The sequence below is a fragment of the Macaca nemestrina genome, chromosome 19 (assembly GCF_043159975.1).
Source record: "Macaca nemestrina isolate mMacNem1 chromosome 19, mMacNem.hap1, whole genome shotgun sequence".
Lineage (NCBI taxonomy): Eukaryota > Metazoa > Chordata > Mammalia > Primates > Cercopithecidae > Macaca > Macaca nemestrina.
Genome location: NC_092143.1, coordinates 21,973,561 through 21,993,212, shown reverse-complemented (window position 1 = coordinate 21,993,212; position 19,652 = coordinate 21,973,561). Strand labels below are relative to the sequence as shown.

Below are 19,652 nucleotides of genomic sequence, written 5' to 3'. Positions count from 1 at the left end.
TCTATACTATTGGCAACTGTACATGTTTCCTAGGGCTGCAAATGACCACAAACTGGGCAGCTTAAAACACTACACCTTTACTCCCTCAGTTCTGGAAGTCAGAAGTGTGCATTCAAGGTATCGCCAGGGCTGCACTCCTCTGGAGGCACAAAAGGAGAGTCCTCCCTTGCCTCTTCCAGCTTCTGGTGGCTCCTGGCCATCCTCGCCATTCCTTGACCTGTAGATGCATCACTCCAATCTCTCCCTCCATCTTCATGTGGCCATCTTCCCTCTATGTCTTTTCGTGTGTCCTCTCCTCTTCTTATAAGGACACCAGTCACTGGATTTAGGGCCCACTCTAGTCCAGTATGACCTTATCTTAGCTAATTATATCTGCAAAGACCTTATTACTAAATAAGGCCAAATATTGAGGTTCCAGGTGCACAAAATTGCAAGGAACACAATTCAACCCACTAAAGCAATCCATTCTTTTCCCAGCCTGTCCTTCTGGCCCCCCACTCCATGGTCCCCGGTTTGCTCTCCACAATCAGCAGTGAAGCATAGTCACTTGACTGGGTGGTACAGACTTGAGAAGAGAAAGGTTTCAAATGAAGTTTTAGTGTCGGGGCAATGATAGGAAGATTGTCCCTCTCCTGAAGTTATGTCTACTTCTGTGCTAAGCAAAGTCTGTCCAGAGAGTGGAATTCAGTGCAACCAAGTCTATTTCTTGTCACTATCATTGTCACCAGCCCAGCCTTCCAGACCCTGCAGTTAGCACCAGCCACTTCAGAATGTTCTGATGAAGACCAACCCATGCCTGAGCGGAATGTTCTGCTGTCTCCTTATGGAGAGGCAGGGACTGAAGAGTTCCTTAAGTTTATGGTCAGATTTAGACCCTGAACTAGAAATTTAAAAGAGGAAGGAGTAAATGGTTCTCATGATGGTTATTTTCCCACCCAACCCCATCAGTTTGATGGTAAATGTGAAAGCACTTGTTTTTAAATCATCACTTAAAAAAAAAAAATGCCCCAAATCGCAAGGCAGTATCAAAATACCTGTGCTGACTCAGAAAGATAATTTTTCAAGCATCAGCAGAAAGGGGAACTTACAGAATTTGCAATTTTACCTCCTGCCCTGCCTCCCGCCCCCACCCCAGTTCTGCAAATGTGGTAGAGGCAGTCAATTGGAGGGGGCGGGGGAATATAATTTTTCATGTTTCTGTCTTGCCTCATTAACTAATCTAATTCCTTTCTACAAATATTGACAGACACTGTGTTTCTTCTGCGCATTCCAAGATGAATCAGACCTAGTGCCTGTCCCCACCCAGCTCACAGAATAACACCCCAGCTGGGTAAACAAATGACTATAGGTAAAGTCTAGCACAGAGACAGAAATAACTTGCTACAGTAGAAATTAATCTACTTTGGGGAGAAGAGAAGGGACGAGTGTATCAAGGAAATATGCAGAATCAATATATTTGCTGCTGATGCATGTACATTCATAATTCCTTTGTTCAACAAATACTTGTTGAAAGCCGTCAATGTTCCTGGCCTTGTCCTAGCTTCTAAGGAAAACATCACCAGCCAAAGTCTCTGTCTTCTTGAAACTTACGTTCTGTGTAGGAAGGTGATCAAGATTTAGGGTAGGCAGGTGTTCTATAAGGAAAGAAGGTTGTTAATGATCTAGAAAGAAAGCCATGGCAGTGGCTCAGATAAAATTAGGAAGCCTGGGCTACTGTGGTGGCTGGGAGAATGGAGAGTGGGTTGATTGTGTCCCCCAAAAATAAGTTCAAGTTCTAACCCTTTGTACCTGAGAATGTGACCTTACTTGGGAATAGGTTTTCACAAATGTAATCACATTAAAATGAGGTCATACTGGATTACAGTGGGCCCTAATCCAGTGACTGTTGTCTTTATAGTAAGAGAAAAGTTTGAACACAGAGACACACAGGGAAGAAGGCCGTGTGATGATGGAGGCAGAGATTGGATTAATGTTGGCTCCAAGCCAAGGAACCCCAAGGGCTGCTGGTCACCACCGAAGCTAGGAGGGAAGTGTGGGATGGCTTCTCTCTCAAACCTCCAGGGAAAACCAATGTCGCCAACTGTCTGCTGATTTCAGACTGTGCTCCCTGAATTGTGAGAAAATAAAGGTCTGATGTTTGAAGGCACCCCAGTTTTGGGTGCTTTGTTATGGCAGACCTTGGAATCTAATACAGAGTGGAAGATTCCAATGCAGGGAACACTGTGGAATTAGAACAGACAGGATTTGAGAATGGGTTAGACATAGGGCCTGAAGGCTAAGAACGCATCAGTAACCACCGTCAGGACTCCAGCTCAGGGAGTTTCACTACAAGTAGGCTCAGTGAGGGATGGAGACTGCTTGCTCCAGTACTTGATACACCAAGTAAGTGCTTTATATGGTTAGGCTTTGTGTCCCCACCCAAATCTCATCTTGAATTGTAATCCCCAGAATCCCCACGTGTCAAGGGAGAGACCAGGTGGAGGTAGTTGAACAATGGGGGTGGTTTCTCCCATGCTGTTCTCGTGATAGTGAGTTCTCACGAGATCTGATGGTTTTCTAACAGCCTGTTCCCTGCTTCACTCGGCATTTCTCCTTCCTGCTGCCTTGTGAAAAAGGTGCTTGCTTATCCTTCGCCTTCTGCCGTGATTATAAACTTCATGAGGCTTCCCCAGCCATGCTGAACTGTGAGTCATATTAAATCCCTTTCCTTTATAAATTTTCCAGTCTCGGGCAGTTTGGTTTTTTGTTTTTTAGTTTTTGAGACAGTCTCACTGGAGACTGCAGGCTCGAGAGTGCAGTGGCATGATTTTGGCTTACTGCAACCTCTGCCTCTCAGGTTCAAGCGATTCTCCGGCCTCAACCTCCTGAGTAGCTGGGAATACAGGTGTGCGCCACGAAGTCCCGCTAATTTTGTATTTTCAGTAAAGGCAGGATTTCGCCATGTTGGCCAGGCTGGTCTTAAACTCCTGACCTCAAGTGATCCACCTACCTCAGCCTCCCAAAGTGCTGGGATTATAGGCGTGAGCCACTGTGTCCACCCTCGGGCAGTTCTTTATGGCAGTATGAAAACGGACTAATACAAACGTGTTAGCTCAGCTATCATCTTTGGGGTTGGAATGACGGACATTCATGGGGATGTTCCTCAGGGTAGGTCTATGTGGAACACAAAGGCAGTCTGCCCAGCACAGAGTTGGTTCAAAATGGTAACAGTAGGAAATCTGCCGCGCCCGTGTCTGACTGCGGGGGTTTGGACAAGAAAACTAGGCACCACGGATGATGTTAGTGTGTTGGGCTTCAGAGTTCATTTCTCCCTGTCACTAAAGGCCACATCCTGATCCTCCAGCCCTGATCATAAGACAGACTGTAGCATCGCAGAATGGGCACTGACCTGCAGGTGCTCCTCCTTCCACCCCATGGGGGATGCCCCCTCCCCAGCAGCCTACCAAGTGTCCCCAGCCTCTAATTCTCTTGAGGATCTTGCCTAGGGCCCCCAAGATCAGTGTGTCTTGTGCTTCAGTTGGTCCTTTAGACCAGCCACGAAGTAACAGGCTTCTCTGCTCTCCCTTTTCTCAGGTCTGGAGACTCAAAGGATCTGGCCTGGGGGTTCACAAGCCTATTTATGCCCATCACTGGAACCAGCTTGATATGGTTTGGTTGTGTCCCCACCCAAATCTCATCTTGAATGGTAGCTCCCATAATCCCCACGTATTGTGGGAGGGACCCCACAGAAGGTAGTTGAATCATGGGGGTAGGTTTTCCCGTGCTGTTCTCATGATAGTGAATACGTCTCCCAAGATCTGATGATTTTATAAAGGGGAGTTCCTTGCACACCCTCTCTTACCTGCCGCCATGTAATACATGCCTTTGCTCCTCCTTCGCCTTCTGCCATAATTGTGAGGCCTTCTCAGCCGTGTGTAACTATGAGTCCATTAAACCCAGTCTCGGGTATTTCTTCATAGCAGTATGAAAATGGACTACTACACAGCTCAACAGGCACATGGCAGGGTCTGCTTGGTATAATCTTAACACACAACACTTCAAGAGGGTGGGAACACAGAAAACTGCAAGTTTGTGTTGTTCGAGTAACAACTGGTTTGGCCAGAGCCTCTTCTTGTAAACCCTTCTTAACAATTAGATTCACTCCATATATGGATTTGGAAGTAAATTAACCTGCACTTCTTTAAAATATGTTAAAATTCACATTTTCAGGAGTACAGTAACTAGCTTAGGTTAGTGAGATAACACTGAGATTCGAATCATATCTAGGTACCCACAATGGCTAAGTCTAATCATTTCTTGGTTATTATCCTGATTTTCTCTTCTTTGTCAATGGATAATATAACAAAAGAGCAAAGGTCAGCACTGAGCAATTCAGACTTGTGCCAAGCTGTCTGAAGGGAAAGAATTCCCGTGTCTGACTTTGAATAGCACCATTATTAACCAATATTACTATTTATTGAATTGTTATTATAAAGTCTACCTACTCTGGAAATGTCCTTGCCAATCAGGTGCTAAGTGTAGCCTTTATCATCTGGTGAGAAGTTGCAGGCCAGCTCCGTCTTACACACTCCCGGAGAATGGGAGGGGCATGGATGAGGCCCGAAGAACCCCAACCATTTCAGTGGAGATGCTGGTGGCCTAACATGGTGTACATCCCCCCTGCCCTGAGAACAGGCTCTACTACTTGTACATGGTTCTAACTGTGAAGGCCCTGGGCTTTTTAAAAACTTTTGTTTTTCAGACAGAGTCTCTCTCTGTCACCCAGGCTGGAGTACAGTAGCACAGTCTCCTCTTACAGCAGCCTCTGCCTCCCAGGTTCAAGCAATTCTCCTGGCTCAGCCTCCCAAACAGCTGGGATTACAGGCACCCACCATCACACCCAGCTAATTTTTGTATTTTTAGTAGAGATGGGGTTTCACCATGTTAGCCAGGCTGGTCTCAAACTCCTGACCTCAAGTGATCCACCCACCTCAGCCTTCCAAAGTGCTGGGATTACAGGCTTGAGCCACCACGCCCAGCCTTAAAAACTAATTTTTAAAGCTATTCATTTATTTATTGGACTAGATCACACACACACACACACACACACACACACAATTCATAAGGTATGCAGTGAACGGGTATATAGTAAAAATTGTGTCCCTCCCACCCAGTTACTCAGTCACCTTCACCAGAGGCCACCACTGTTATCGACAGTTATTTTAGTTTTGAAGAGAGCTAAGGAACTCAGACCTAAAATGGAATTAGGGAAGCTATTTAACCTCATCTATAGAGACAGAGCCTGGAGTCAGGCAGACTGCATTCAAAACAAGGCTTTGCCGCTTCCTGATGTAGAGCCTGGCTGACAGGCTTTATCTCACAGGGCTGTTGAGATAATGAAATGAGCCAACCCCTGCAAAGTGCTTAGCCCAGGCCCTGCACATTTCTACCTTCAATACATGTCAGCTGTTATTAGCTACTGGGTAGTGGAGCTGGTGGAGGAAGGTAGGAGGGAAGGGTGGGGCATAGTTAATCCTTTCTGTGGAAAGCCCTAAGCCCTCATTATCCCAAGGGTAGGAATCCCTACGAGTCTGTTAGAAATGCATGGTCTCAGGCCCCTTCCTAGACTCACTGAATCTTGAAAAGCTCCCCAGAAGAGAAGCACTGTCCTGTATGAACCTGGAGTCCCTGAGGGCCAGGCTGTGGCATCCCTGCCCCAGGGGAGATGGTGCTGCTGTCTCTTCATTGCAGACATGAACCCTTAGACTTTGCATGATGAAAGCTCATGACAAATGCTACCTACCCCCGACCCCCCAGCTTCCTATTCCACATAAGATCGCCTAAGCCCAATAACCTGTGACCTCACAGATGAATGGAATGTGTCCTCTTTCGTCCTGTATCTCCGCGGTAACCTGAGAGATGGCCTGGAGGCAGGGTGGCATGTTGTTTTTAAAGTGATACAAGAGACACAGTGGAGACCGTCCAATGAGTGGCATGGCTGCCAGGATGCCAACTGGGACACTAAAGCCCTGGCAGTGGGGGCTGCCCAGCAGGGCTGGCCACTGGAAATAAGGTCTGCAAGGGTTGAGGGCTGAGAGACTGGAGGGGCTCGTGGGTGACCAGTGCTGCTGTTTGCCACTTGTTCTAAACCAGCAGACCATGGCTAAGAACACTGCCATACAGGAAGCAGCCCTTCCTCTAGGACAGGATCACACGTGGCGGTGGGGAAGGCATGTCATTAGACATCGTCCAAACCCACAGAATGGGTGCCACCGAGAGGGAACCCTCATGTAAATCATGGACTTTGGGTGATGGTGATGTGTCAATGTAGGTTTACCGACTGTAACAAATGCAGTCTCTGAGGCGGTGTAGATAGTGGGGGAGGCTGTGCATTTGTGGGGGCAGGATATATATGGGAAATCTCTGTGCTTCCTGCTCAATGTCTCTGTGAACCTAGAAGTGCTCTAAAAATAGTCTATTAAAGAGAAAAAGATTTATATATAATATATGAATTATATATAAACTATATGTAGTGTGTATATATACATATAAACTATTATAAAATTATAAATTACATATAAACTATACGTGTGTGTGTGTGTGTGTGTGTATATATAGTTTGTCATTGGATCAACTGTAAAACAGGAAAGAAAACCAACATTGAGGCCCAGGGCAATAGTTTTTAAAAAAATTACAGTAGAGCTGGGTGCATGCAGTCCCTGCTACAGGGGAGGCTGAGGTGGGAGGATTCCTTGAGCTCAGGAGCTTCCAGGCTGCAGTGAGCTATGATCACACCACTGCACTGCAGCCTGGGTGACAAAACGAGATCCCATCTCTAAAATATATAAAAATCACAATGACAACAGAAATCACTTAGAGCTGGACTATCTAACCTGGGAACCTTGAGCCACATGTGGTTAGTGAAGCTTGAAATATGCGTAGTTTGAAGGAGGAACTGAATTTTTAATTTAATGTGCATTTAAATTTAAAAGCTGATACATGTGATATTGTTAGGAAAAAATTTTAATAGGTTTGGAACAATTTGGATATGTGAATCTACCCTTCCAACTTAATTCATGAACTCTAAATACAGATTAAGTATCTCCAAAGAATAATTAGCATCCAAATTGAGATATGCTATGAGTGGAAAATATACACCAGAGTTTGAAGACTTAATACAAAAAAAAGTAAAATGTCTCATTAATTTTTACATTGTTTACATATTGAAATATTTGGTTACACTGAGTTAGCAAAATATTAAAGTTCACTTCACCTGTATCTTTGAAGTTTTAAAAAATCTGGCTTCCCAAAAAGTAAAAGACATAAGTATATTACCATCATACACTGCTGGTAGGAATGTAAAATGGCATAGCTGCTTTGAAAACCAGTATGATGATTCCTCAAAAGGTTACACATAGAGTTACCCAGCAATTCCACTCTTAGGTATTTACCCAAGATAATTGAAAACACATGCCCACAAAAAGATCTCATACATAAATATTCATAGCAGCATTATTCGTAATGGCCACACAGTGGAAACCACCCAAATGTCCATTAACTGATACGTGACTAAACCCAAACCTGGTATACCCATACAATGAAATGTTACTCGGCCATAAAAAGGAGTGAAGTACTGATAGATGCTCCCATATGGGTGACCCTTGGAAACATTACACTAAGTGAAAGAAGCCAGACACACAAAAGCCACCTACTGTATGATTACATTTATACAAAATGTCCAGAATGGGCAAATCTATTCAAGACAGAAAGTATATTAGGATTTTGCCAGAGGCTAGGGGAAGAGGGGGAGAGGAAGTGACTGTTAATATGTATGGGTTTCTTTCGGGTATAATGAAAGTGTTCTGAAATTAAATAGTGGTAATGGTTGTACAATTTGTGATTGTACTTACAAAAAATTACATATTTGGCTTGCATTAAATTTCTATTGGACAGCACTAATTTTAATGAGATAACTATTTTCTTTCCCAACTGTCATTAGTGATGGTATAGAATCTAGCCAAAGCTAATCAACGTGGGGTGATTTTAGCCCCATCCCCACCCCATGGGACATGTGGCAATGTCTGGAGATATTTTTGATAGCCACAACTGGGGTGGGGGTGAGGGGAAGAGATTGCTACTGGCCAGGAATGCTGCTAAACATCCTACAACCCACAGGCAGCTGTCCAGAACAAAGAATTATCTGGCCCACAATATCAGTAGTGTGCAGATTGAGAAACCCTGCCCTAAAGGCTGCTCAGAGGATCCCTGCCCCAGCTACAACTTCCCTCCTTTGCTCCATCTCTGCTGCTTTGACTTTCCAGGGGTCTAATTCAGGGTGTGGCCTTCTCAGAAGACTTTCTCCTGGAGTCCACCCCATCGCAGTCCTCAGGCCAGGAGCTCCTAGTGATTCTGTAGACTTGGAAACTTCCTGAGCAGAATCCTGAAAGGGCCTAGGGATTCTACAGTTGATTGGCTGTGGAGTCTCTGATTCAGGCCTTACCTTCCGAGACTTCCTGAGTCCCCAGGTGTGATGCTTACACTCAGTGAAGCTAGCTTCATGCCAGATAGATTGCCATTTTTCTTGTTTTCTCTTGCACATCAGATTTTCTAAGCCAAAGACAACTGAAATTTGCAAAGTCTGTGTGAGGAATGGGCTGCTTCTCCGACACCTGAAGTAAAAACCCAACCAAGGATATCCAGACTTGCCTTCAAGCATGTTATTTTCAAATTACCTACTCTGTCTGTTTCTGATGGCTGCTGTAACAAATTGCCACAAATTTAGTGGCTCAGAACAACATAGATTTATTACTTTGCAGTTTGGGAGGTCAGAAGTCCAGCATGAATCTCACTGGGCTACAATTAAGGTGTCAGCAGAGCCATGTCCTTCTGGAGGCTCCAGGGGAGTGACATGGTTTGGCTGTGTCCCCACCCAAACATCATCTTGAATTGTAACTCCCACAATTCCCACATGCCATGGGAGGGACCCAGTGGGAGGTGACTGAATTATAGGGGCAGTTCTTTCCTGCACCGTTCTCATGATAGTGAATGAGTCTCACAAGATCTAATGGTTTTAAAAACAGCGGTTACCCTGCAGAAGCGCTCTCTTTGCCTGCCGCCATCCATGTAAGACATGACTTGCTCCTCCTTGCCTTCCGCCATGATGGTAAGGCCTGCTCAGCCATGTGGAACTATATGTCCATTAAACCTCTTTTCTTCCCAGTCTTGGGTATGTCTTTATCAGCACATGAAAACTAACACAGGGAGAGAATCCCCTCTGTCCAGCTTCTGGAGATGGCCTGCATCTCTTAGTACATGGTCCTTTCTTGACCTTCAAAGCCAGCACAGTAGCATCTTCAAATCCTTCTCTGACCAATGCTCCTGTCTCCCTCTTCCACTTATAAGGACCCTTGGGACCAAGTGGGACCACCTGGGTCAAAGCTAATCTCCCCATGTCAGTGCTGATAACCTTAATCACATCTGCAATGTCCCTTTTGCCATATTCACTTTGGTAACATATTCACAGGTTTGGAGAATCAGGATGTGGATGTATTCAGAGGGGATTATTCTGCATACCATACTGTTACATGGGCATGGGTAGTCTACTGCAGGGGGCAGGGTCCCTTAGGCACATTCTGCCGCCTTCATTCCATAGGGAAAAGAAGTAGGGTATTTTTGTTTTTCCAGAGTTGGAGAATTTGCCCAATCTGAGTTCTCAGGTAGTTAGATGCTGACTTTCCAGATCCTAATTCTCAGCAGCCCTATGCCCCATAAGGGCCAGTGAGAGATTTACTTTTCCATTTTTATATCTTTGAATAGCTTCAAATGAATTACTGTGATTCAGATTTTTTTTACGATTTGGGATTACAATGCTTCTGAAGTTGTCACACTCGCTGAGTTTAAATCTCCTGTAACAGGTAAACCTATCAGATCACATGACAATGTTTAACTTAACATGTATTGAGATCTATCAGATACTGTGTGTGCCCAAGAAAGCTCAGCACTGACCCACAAGGAATATGAAATCTAGCAGGGGAGACAAATAAGGATACTGCCAATCTAACCCAGTGTGGTGCATAGCAAAGGCTCTAAAGTCAGTAAAATAAAGAGCTATAGGACTACTGGGGAGGGCGTGAGGCAGGACTGGATGGTTATGCGAGGATGCTGAACTATTGAAAGGGTGATGAAATAAGCTGCATTGGAACACTGGGCCTTCAGGAATGGGCCAGAATCTTTTAAGGTTAAACCTAAAAAGGGGATGTCCTCAGCGTCCTGGAGGACAGGAAGTTCAACCTTAATGGTCGGCGTTAGGAAATTGTCTTAAAGATCCCCCCCCCCCAGAAAGCAGACCCTGAGACAAGAATGCGGATGCAGTTAGTTTATTCAGGAGATGATCCCAGAAAACATGGGGAGAAAAGGGGAATATAAGATGGAAGCAAAAACCACCAGGAAATGGGACATGAATGAACAATTGTGGGCTGCTGTGGACAACAGGGGCCTGACAACATGGGGATCCTCTAAGGAATCACGTGATGAATGCCTTAGACTAACTCCACAGGAAGCTATGGAGTCTACCAACTCCCACCCCCACTGGTGAAGGACTTTCCTGACCTCTAGATCCACTTTCTGGTGTGGCCAAGCAACCTCCCAGCTCATGAAGTTCTCAGGCTGTGGGAGCTGTCAGGTGGTGGAAACTGCCTTCACCTACAGCTGCAGGGAACCTAGGTGGACGGAGTATCTATAGGGCCAGGCGTTATCAGCACCTGCCTTAGAAGCAATTGAGTACTTTCAACAATCTGGATGTTGGGGCCAATCCATGGGGTTCTTTCACCTGAGTTATTCTGACTACACTCAGTCAGCATTCAGTCATCATCCTCACCTTCACCTGCTTCAATTTGTGTTGTGTTGATCTGATTTTCTTATGAAACTGGAGTTCCAGTTTTGTCACTTACAGATAGAAATGGCCTGGGCATGTTAATTAACCTCTTTGAGCCTTGCGGGCCAGCTCACAGTTTTGTTACATGGGCTACCAGAAATGCCAAATGTTGAGCATTAATACAGCACTTGGAACACACAAATATTCAATGAACAGTTATGAATTTGTGGATGATGACAACACTTCTGTTTCTCCCTACCATCAGTGCACACTTGTGACCTGGTATAGAAGTTAAGGTGATCTAAAAATGTACCTCCAAGCTGGTTTCATTTTCAGTCTTTTTAACTACAGAACTGACTGATGTGATTTGTGGCTTACTGCTTACTTTGGGTAAATAACAATTCCATTTCAGAAAAATGCCTTACTGAAGTGTCAGTTGGTGTCATGCAATAAGCACAATATCAGCATCATCATTCATAAGAACCGAGAGCCTCCCAGGGAACAGGCTAACCTCTGGCGTAAATTAGGTACACATGGAAGCTATTTTAGACTACAGGGATGCCCTGTAGTAGTTCACTGTATTTGTGTACTAAATGGCTCCCAAATAACCTGGAGCTATGGATGTAATTTCTGAGGGTGAATTTACGTCTTAGCTCAGGCTGCTATCACAAAAGGCCATATACTGAGTGGTTTAAATAAGAGGCATTTATTTCTTCTAGTTTTGGAAGTTGGGAAGTCCAAGATCTAGTTATGGAAGCTGGGAAGTCCAAGGTGTCGCTGATTGAGTTCTTGATGAGGGCTCTCTTCCTGACTTGCAGGTGGCTGCCTTCTCATTGTGTCCTCAGATGGCAGAAAGAAGAGAGGAAGCAAGCTCTCTGGTGTCTCTCCTTACAAGGGTTCTAATCCCATCATGGGGCCCCAGCCTTATGACCTCATCTAAACCTGATTACTTCCCACAGACTCCACCTGTTAATAGTATCACATTGGAGGTTAGGACTTCGACTTGAAAATTTTTAGGGGTTACAAACATTAGTCCATAGCACCTTAGGATTACAGAGTGATGCTCCCCCGGGGGAATCTGGCAGCTCGTATAATACAGTCTTACCATATATGGTTCTAGAAATATAAGAAAGGAAATTGTATCCATATCTATTGGCTCAATTTTTTTTACACCACTCATTTTTAGAGCCCTTGGACTCTTGAGGGGCTCCTATCCAGCATCTAACTTTCAATATCTGTTCATAATCACACTATTCCCTCAGTGATCAAAGAAAAACATGCTCTTGCTGGCTTTTTGTCTCTTAAGGGATTTTTTAAAGCTGTAGTATTGTAATATACATACTATTTTTCCAGTAAAACAGAGTGGAGCTTATGTTGTGAAACATCTAGAAAGGGAGAACAGAGACAGTGTTTTTAACACCATTAAATGTATTGTCAGTTACCTTAGGTAAGAGTGAAAGAAGTGACTTTGAGACTGACTCATTTAGGCTAGAATTGGCGTGAGGTATAAGGGCATTAAACTGAGGAAAAATGACAAGGACTGTAGCTTTGGTTCTGCCAATAAACAAATGGTGTGACCACAGGCAGAGATCAATCCTTCTCTCATGAACCTGTAAGTTTCTCAAGGGAAGAAACAACATATATATTGTTTTGTAAATTGTTTCCAAGCATTTAAAAAATATCCTTAAGTATTTGCAAAGCATGATTTTTAATGCCTGCATAGTCCAAAGAATATTGTACCATAATATATTTTACCATTCCTCCACTGTTAGATTGTTTCAGTGTTCATTATTGGGAACCATGCTACAGTGACAAGACTCTTGTCCTGATGGCTCTATTTATACTTCTGATAATTTTATTAGGCTAATTACAGGGCCAAAATTTACACGTTAAAGGATAAGTAAATATCACCAATTTGACATCCAGAAGGGTTGTACTAATTTGCACTCTTGCCAGCAGTGCAAGAGAAAGTCTGTTTCCACACAGTCTTATTAGCATGAAGTATTATCACTTTAAGAACAATCTTTGAAAATTGAGAAAGGAAGGAAAGGAGAAAGGGAGAAAGGAATGGAGTTGATAAGTTTATGATGAATTTCATGAATTGCATATTTGATGTCTTTGTTCTTTTTTTTTTTTTTTTTTTTTTTTGAGACAGAGTTTCACTCCTGTCACCCAGGCTAGAGTGTAATGGTGCGATCTCAGCTCACTGCAACCTCTGCCTCCCTGGTTCAAGCGATTCTCCTGCCTCAGCCTCCCACATAGCTGGGATTACAGACATGCACCACCACACCCAGCTAATTTTGTATTTTTAGTAGAGACGGGGTTTCTCCATGTTGGTCAGGTTGGTCTCAAACTCCCCACCTCAGGTGATTCGCTCACCTTGGCCTCTCAAAGTGCTGGGATTACAGGCATGACCCACCACGCCCGGCCCTGTTCATTTTTTATTGAGCTATTCATCTTACATCACTGTCTTTGTACATCACAAGTGCTTTTCTAAGTTTTTATTTGTTTTTAATATCAGTTTATGGTGGGGGTTTTTGTGCAAAATTCTTACATCATCAGATTTCTTTCTTTTTTTCCTTTTATGCTTAGAAAGACATTCCTCACCTTGAAAGCCACAGTGTCTTCCACTTTTTTTGATATTTATTTTGGCAGCTGATGTAAAATTAGGGATTCACAGGACCTCAGGGCCTTGGAAATTTACAGATCTCCATGTTTGACCCCTTCAGTTTACACTGAGCAAAGAGGCCCAAAGAGAGGAAAGGAAATTACCCAAGGATCTACGGTTGGTTAATGGCAGAACTAGAACTAAAATCAAGGATTTCTAGCTCCTGGTTTATGTCTTCCTTTAAAAAAAAAAAAAAAATTAAAAAATAGTTTTCAATAATATCAGTAAACATAATTTCCTTTAAACATTTAAAAACATCATTAACCACCTCTCCAAATGTCAGGTTCCTTGCTTCCCTCTCCAGAGTCAATCCTATCATTTGAATGTGTTCTTCCAGACCTAAAAAATAATTTTATGTGTTTATGTATGTACAAACCACATATACTACCATGGAATGGTTGGAGGGCATAAATTGTATCATTATCGTATGTATTATTCTTCAATGTACCTTTCTAATTCTATGTTGTTTTGAAGCGTCCATCATTTGAGCAGGCCACATTTTATTTAGCCAGTTACCCATGAACATTTCCTTAGAAACGTTTCCTTAGAAACAATTCTACAACACACACGTCACATGCTTCCTTGGGTCTTCATGCAAGCTTCTCTCAGTCGATATTGAGAAGTGAAACTGCTGCATCATGGCTAATGTCCTTTTCTGTTTTAAGAGATTTTAAGAGATGTTTTACGAGATTTTGCCAAATTACTCTTACTGGCAATGTAACCATTTCCTCATAATATCAGCTTGATATTGTACTTTTAATTTTTTTATCTCATGAAAGATGTTATAGCTTTAAAATTTGTATTTTCCTAATTACTCATAAGGTTGAGCATCTTCTTACATATTTGTTGACCATTTATCTCTTCCATAAACTTTGTATATATTTACCTTTTAAAAATAATTGTTACGGGTGTTTATTTGATTTTTATGCACCCTGGAAATTAATCTTTGTCTATTACAATGTCCTATATACAAAGTGTATCACTTTAATTTTCTTTGTGGTATTTTTGTTCTATAGAAAAATTTTAATTTGATGTAATCAGAATTATTGATATTTCTCTTTTTTTCTGTTCTTTTTTTTCTTTCTTTCTTTTTTGAGATGGAGTCTCGCTCTGTCACCCAGGCTGGAATGCAGTGATGCAACCTCTGCCTCACGGATTCAAGCAATTCTTCTGCCTCAGCCTCCTGAGTAGCTGGGACTACAGGCGTGCACCACCACGCCCAGCTAATTTTTGTATTTTTAGTAGAGATGGGGTTTCACCATATTGGCCAGGCTGGTCTCAAACTCCTGACCTCATGATCCACCCGCCTCGGCCTCCCAAAGTGCTGGGATTACAGGCGTGAGCCACTGTACCAGGCCTGTTCTTCTTGTCCCAAGAAGATCTTATATCTCTCAAGATCAAGAAAATCATTTTGAAAATTTTTTTCAGTACTTCATAGTTTTTTTAAATTTTAACTCGGAGATCAAATAACCTCAGAGTTTATTTGGGATCCATCGTAAGGTAGTGGCATCTTTTCCATATGGTGGCTAGTTGTGTCAGCATTGAAGCACTTGTCTCTTCCCTACAAGTTGAAAGACTATTTCTATCCATAAACCAAATTCCAGTATTGGATTCTGTACTCTTTCCTCAATTTGGTTTATCTACTTATTTACGGCCACTCCCACACTATCTTATGACCACAGCTTTATCATTTGTCTTGATATATGATTGATTAGTTCAATGCTTTTTCCATCTCCTTTCAGAGATGCAAGTTCATCTTCTATCATAGCCAAAGAAGACCAACAAAGACCAACAGAGGCCATGTATCTGGTATTCAGCTCCAACAGCAGGCAGTAGATTTGTTACAGAGACTAAAACCCACCTTATTGCCAAGTGACCCTCCTCTCACCAGCCTCCCCTGTTGCCACCCAAATTCCTGCCACTGAACTACTCCTCAAAATAAAACACAGCTGTAAAATGCACACCTGTTTTGGATTAGTTACAATAAATCAGGATCTGTATTTATTTCAGTTCCCCAGACAGGTGAAGAACAAGCTGCGTTTATAGCAAGCCAACTAGAAAGCAGAAGAAAATTCCAATCATGAGTTTTTGTTTTTCCTCTTAGGGCAAAGGAGGTTACACTTCAGGAGTCTAAACTTGTTGTTTCCAAACTGCTGTGAGTCTTTACAGAAATGCTTCTAAAAGTTGTGGCATTCACTCTAGATCCATCTAACTGAGCCCATGGTTTTCAAACTAATGCCCAAGAGAATCCTCAGACAGCATATTAAAAATGCAGGTTCAGGCCAGCCACGGTGGCTCATACCTATAATCCCAGCACTTTGGGAGGCCGAAGCAGGCAGATCATCTGAGGTCAAGAGTTCGAGACCAGCCTGACCAACATGACGAAACCCTGTCTCTACTCCAAAAAAAAAAATAGCTGGGCGTGGTGGCGGGCCCCTGCAGTCCCAGCTGCTTGGAAGGCTGAGGCAAGAGAATCGCTTGAACCTGGGAGGTGGAGGTTGCAGTGAGCCGAGATTGTGCCACTGCACTCCAGCCTGGGTGACAGGGCAAGACTCTGCCTCAAAATTAATAAAAATGCAGGTTCAGCAAGTCTGGGGTAAAACTTAGGGACCTGTGTTGTTTTTTTTAAAAAGACCCACCTCATCAGGTGATTCCAATGCGAATCATCTAGGCCCTCACTTTAAGACACTGCCCTGGGGACTCCAGGCAGAGCAGAACCACCTGAACACGAGGCATCCAAATCCTTAGTGCAGGCTGTTTGCCGTGACATGTTTCTGTAATGAGTTAGCTCTGTGAGATCAGTCTACAGGGGAATGATGTCAGTATAACCAACATGCTGCATTGGTTCATACGCAGTTTTTCTTTAGCAAAGGGAACCAGAATAGCTGGAATAAATTACAGAAATTTGAGCAGGAAAACAAGCCTTTAACTCAGCTTTTGCACTGGCAGCAGGGGCCCTATTGTATTTTAACAGACTTCAAATGCAGCCTGCCCTCAGCGGTCCTCTCTCCTAAGAAGCACACTTCAGGCCTGTGTGTCTACGGTCAGATTGAGCGGCACCCCCAGGCTCACCTTAACAGCATCTTTGCTGTCTCAGAGATCCACTTCTGTCTTTGAGGTCTCAGAACCCTCAAGCTGGCTCCATCTGAAAGACCTCCAGCATCTCCGCTCTACTGTGTGTTTTTAATATCTGCCATGGTGGCCTCCAGCCAGCCTGGGCCACCTCCCTGGGTAGTCCAAGTGAGCTTCCGGGCCCATTTTTAATTTTGTTAGTCTCTGGTTTCAAAATGGTCTGTTTCCTAAGTGACCTCTTGGGGATACTAATTTTCCCCAAAGCCCTTATACTTTAAGCATGTGATTTTTCAGAATGTGAGGTGTTTCTGGGATGCATATATGGCACTAGGGCAGGAACGCCTTATGTGAAGAATATCCATTGCCTCTGTTTGAAAAGCGATATTGAATAACCTGATGCTGTGTTCCTTGGCTAAGATTGTGGGAAACCAGGGGCAAGGACTCCAGAATCCCCAAGAAAGTACATCACAAGCTGTATAGCCTTTAACTCTCTGCAGCCCTATTCTGTGGAGGCGGAACTTGGAACCCCCAGGAGTTAGCTCCGTGTGGGCTCCAGGACTCTCAACCATGGCTGTGCCTCGGTCGCCCAGGGTCAGCTGGAGCTTCCATATAAGAGCACACGCACCTGGGCTCTAACCTAGATCTGTTGAAATAAGGACCTCCAGGATGGGGCTTGCGCATCTGTATACAGTCAGCCCTCTGTATCCATGGGTTTTACATTTGTGGATTCAACCAATCATGGACCCAAGAGATTTGGGGAAAAATTGCATCTTTACTGAACATGTACGGACTTTTAAAATTGTTATTCTCAATGATAGAGTATAACAACTACTCATGTAGCATTTACATTGTATTAGGTGTTATAAGTAATTAGAGATGATTTGAAGTGAACGGGAGGATGTAAGTTATTTGCAAATACTATGCCATTTTATATCAGGGACTTGAGCATCCTCAGATTTTGCTATCTGAGGGGGATCCTGGAACCAATCCCCCACAGATACCAAGGGACAACTCTATTTTTCAGTTACAGGCCAGGCACAGTGGCTCACACTTGTAATCCCAGCACTTTGGTAGGCGAAGGCAAGAGAATCACTTGGGCCCAGGAGTTCGAGACAATCCTGGACAACATGGCAAAACCCCATCTTTACTAAAAATAGAAAAATTAGCCAGGTGTAGTGGCACGTGCCTGTAGTCTCAGCTACTCGTGAGCCTGAGGTGGGAGAATCACCTGAGGCCCAGGCTGTAGTAAGCAGTACGCGCTGGGTAACAGAGGCCCCGTCTTGGGGGAAAAAAACAGTTTCCATATGATTGGGTAGCTCAGCTAAGGCTCTCAACCTTGGAAGTATAGAGAATAACCTGGGAGCTTTTAGAGCTTCCAAGGCCCACACTGCAGACCAAATCACGCCAGAATGTCTGAGAGAGGGCCAGACCCAGGCAGCTGATGTTCTAAAGCTCCCAGGTGATTCCACACATAGCTAGGGTTGAGGGCTCAGCTTTGGGGTCTTTTCTCATGTGAGAAGGATCCTATGCTCTGTAGACTGTGGCTGCTGGAACTTCAGTGTGTGTATGAATCTCCTAGGAGTCTGGTTGAGAATGCAGAAGGACTGGAACAGGGCTTTCAAGCGTGCATTTCTAACCAGCTGGTCCGTGGACCACACCAAGAGTCACAAAACTGCAGGTACTAATGACTCTTCATTTATTATTTAGCCCTGACAGAGGATAATAACTGTAGTGAGCCAGGACATTAAACGGCAGGCGGATAGTTAATGGTATTTGGCAGAAGTGGCACAGCAGGCTTTGTGATTAAAAAGAAAACAAATGTTTGTTTTCCTTCCTGGGTCAGCTAAGGAATGGTACTGACAAGAGGTGTGCTGGCCACACTCTAAGAGATAAGTGATTAGAAACCTCTGCCCTTCCAGCCGGGCACAGTGGCTCACACCTGTAATCCCAGCACTTTGGGAGGCCGAGGTGGGCAGATCACAAAGTCAGGAGATGAGATCAAGACCATCTTGGCTAACATGGTGAAACCCTGTCTCTACTAAAATTACAAAAAATTAGCTGGGTGTGGTGGCGGGTGCCTGTAATCCCAGCTACTCGGGAGGCTGAGGGAGGAGAATTGATTGAACCTAGGAGGCGGAGGTTGCAGTGAGCCGAGATCGCGCCATTGCCCTCCAGCCTGGGTGACAGCGCAACACTCCATCTGGGAAAAAAAACAAAAACAAACAACAAAAAAAACCTCTGCCCTTCCCATCATCAGCTGAGATCCGGAGTCATTGTTTTAATAGTTGTTATTTTAGGAGAACACAGTTGAGTATGCAAATGAACTCAAGATCTCAGGTTGTTCGTAGAATGGAGCACTGTATTACAAGATGGTTTAGATCAGCTGCTTGTATTTTTCTATACCCTAAAACCATTTACTAGAGCCCTGCGACGTACCCTGCCTGTTACTGGATGGCCGTGCAGATTTTCAGGCTGTTGCTTACTCTGTACCGCCTGCCTAGCAACTAGCCTGAACTTAGATTAACATGAAGTTTCATACCACATCAGCTCAAATCTGCTTAGCATAGAAGTACATTTTCTCCTGTTACTTAAAACACAACTGGGAATTAGTGAGCTATGGTGGCAGTTTGCCACCTTTGAAGGCATGAACTTTCAAGGTGTGAATACGTACATCATTTAGTAGGAACTACTGGACTTGCGCATCAAGGCCTCTGTCTCTAGGTCTCTCTCTCGCCCCCAGCTTTCTGTTTAAATCAGTCAATCCTCATATTGTGAGCAAATCCAGGAAAGATGGCACATCTAGACTTGCTCATTCTTTCCAAATGGCACATAATAGTCCTATTGATTAACTAAATGCCTCTTAGAAACCAAAGGTTTCCAACCTTTGGTTCAGCTGGCTTTGATCATCTGTTCAGTCCCACAGGCTCATAGGCGCACCCCTTTCCTGGCTATACTCCCAGCTCTTGACTGTGAGGCTGATGTCGTCCTGGCCACTGGTAAAATCCCTGGCAAGAAAGTGACCAGAAGCTTTCCTCTGACCTCAAAGAGGAGATGAGACCC

The 19,652-nt window shown here is 43.8% G+C and overlaps 1 protein-coding gene and 1 long non-coding RNA gene across 7 annotated transcripts in view; one reads left to right on the top strand and one right to left on the bottom strand.

Annotated features, from left to right (window-relative positions):
- LOC105477061 (alpha kinase 2) overlaps window positions 1-19,652 on the bottom strand; it is a 144,457-nt gene that overhangs the window by 67,325 nt on the left and 57,480 nt on the right. The gene's annotated exons all lie outside the window — the stretch shown is intronic.
- On the top strand, window positions 5,830-15,481 carry LOC105477059 (uncharacterized). Its single transcript, XR_984436.3, has 2 exons — window positions 5,830-6,052; window positions 15,263-15,481. It is a non-coding gene; the product is annotated as an uncharacterized lncRNA (long non-coding RNA).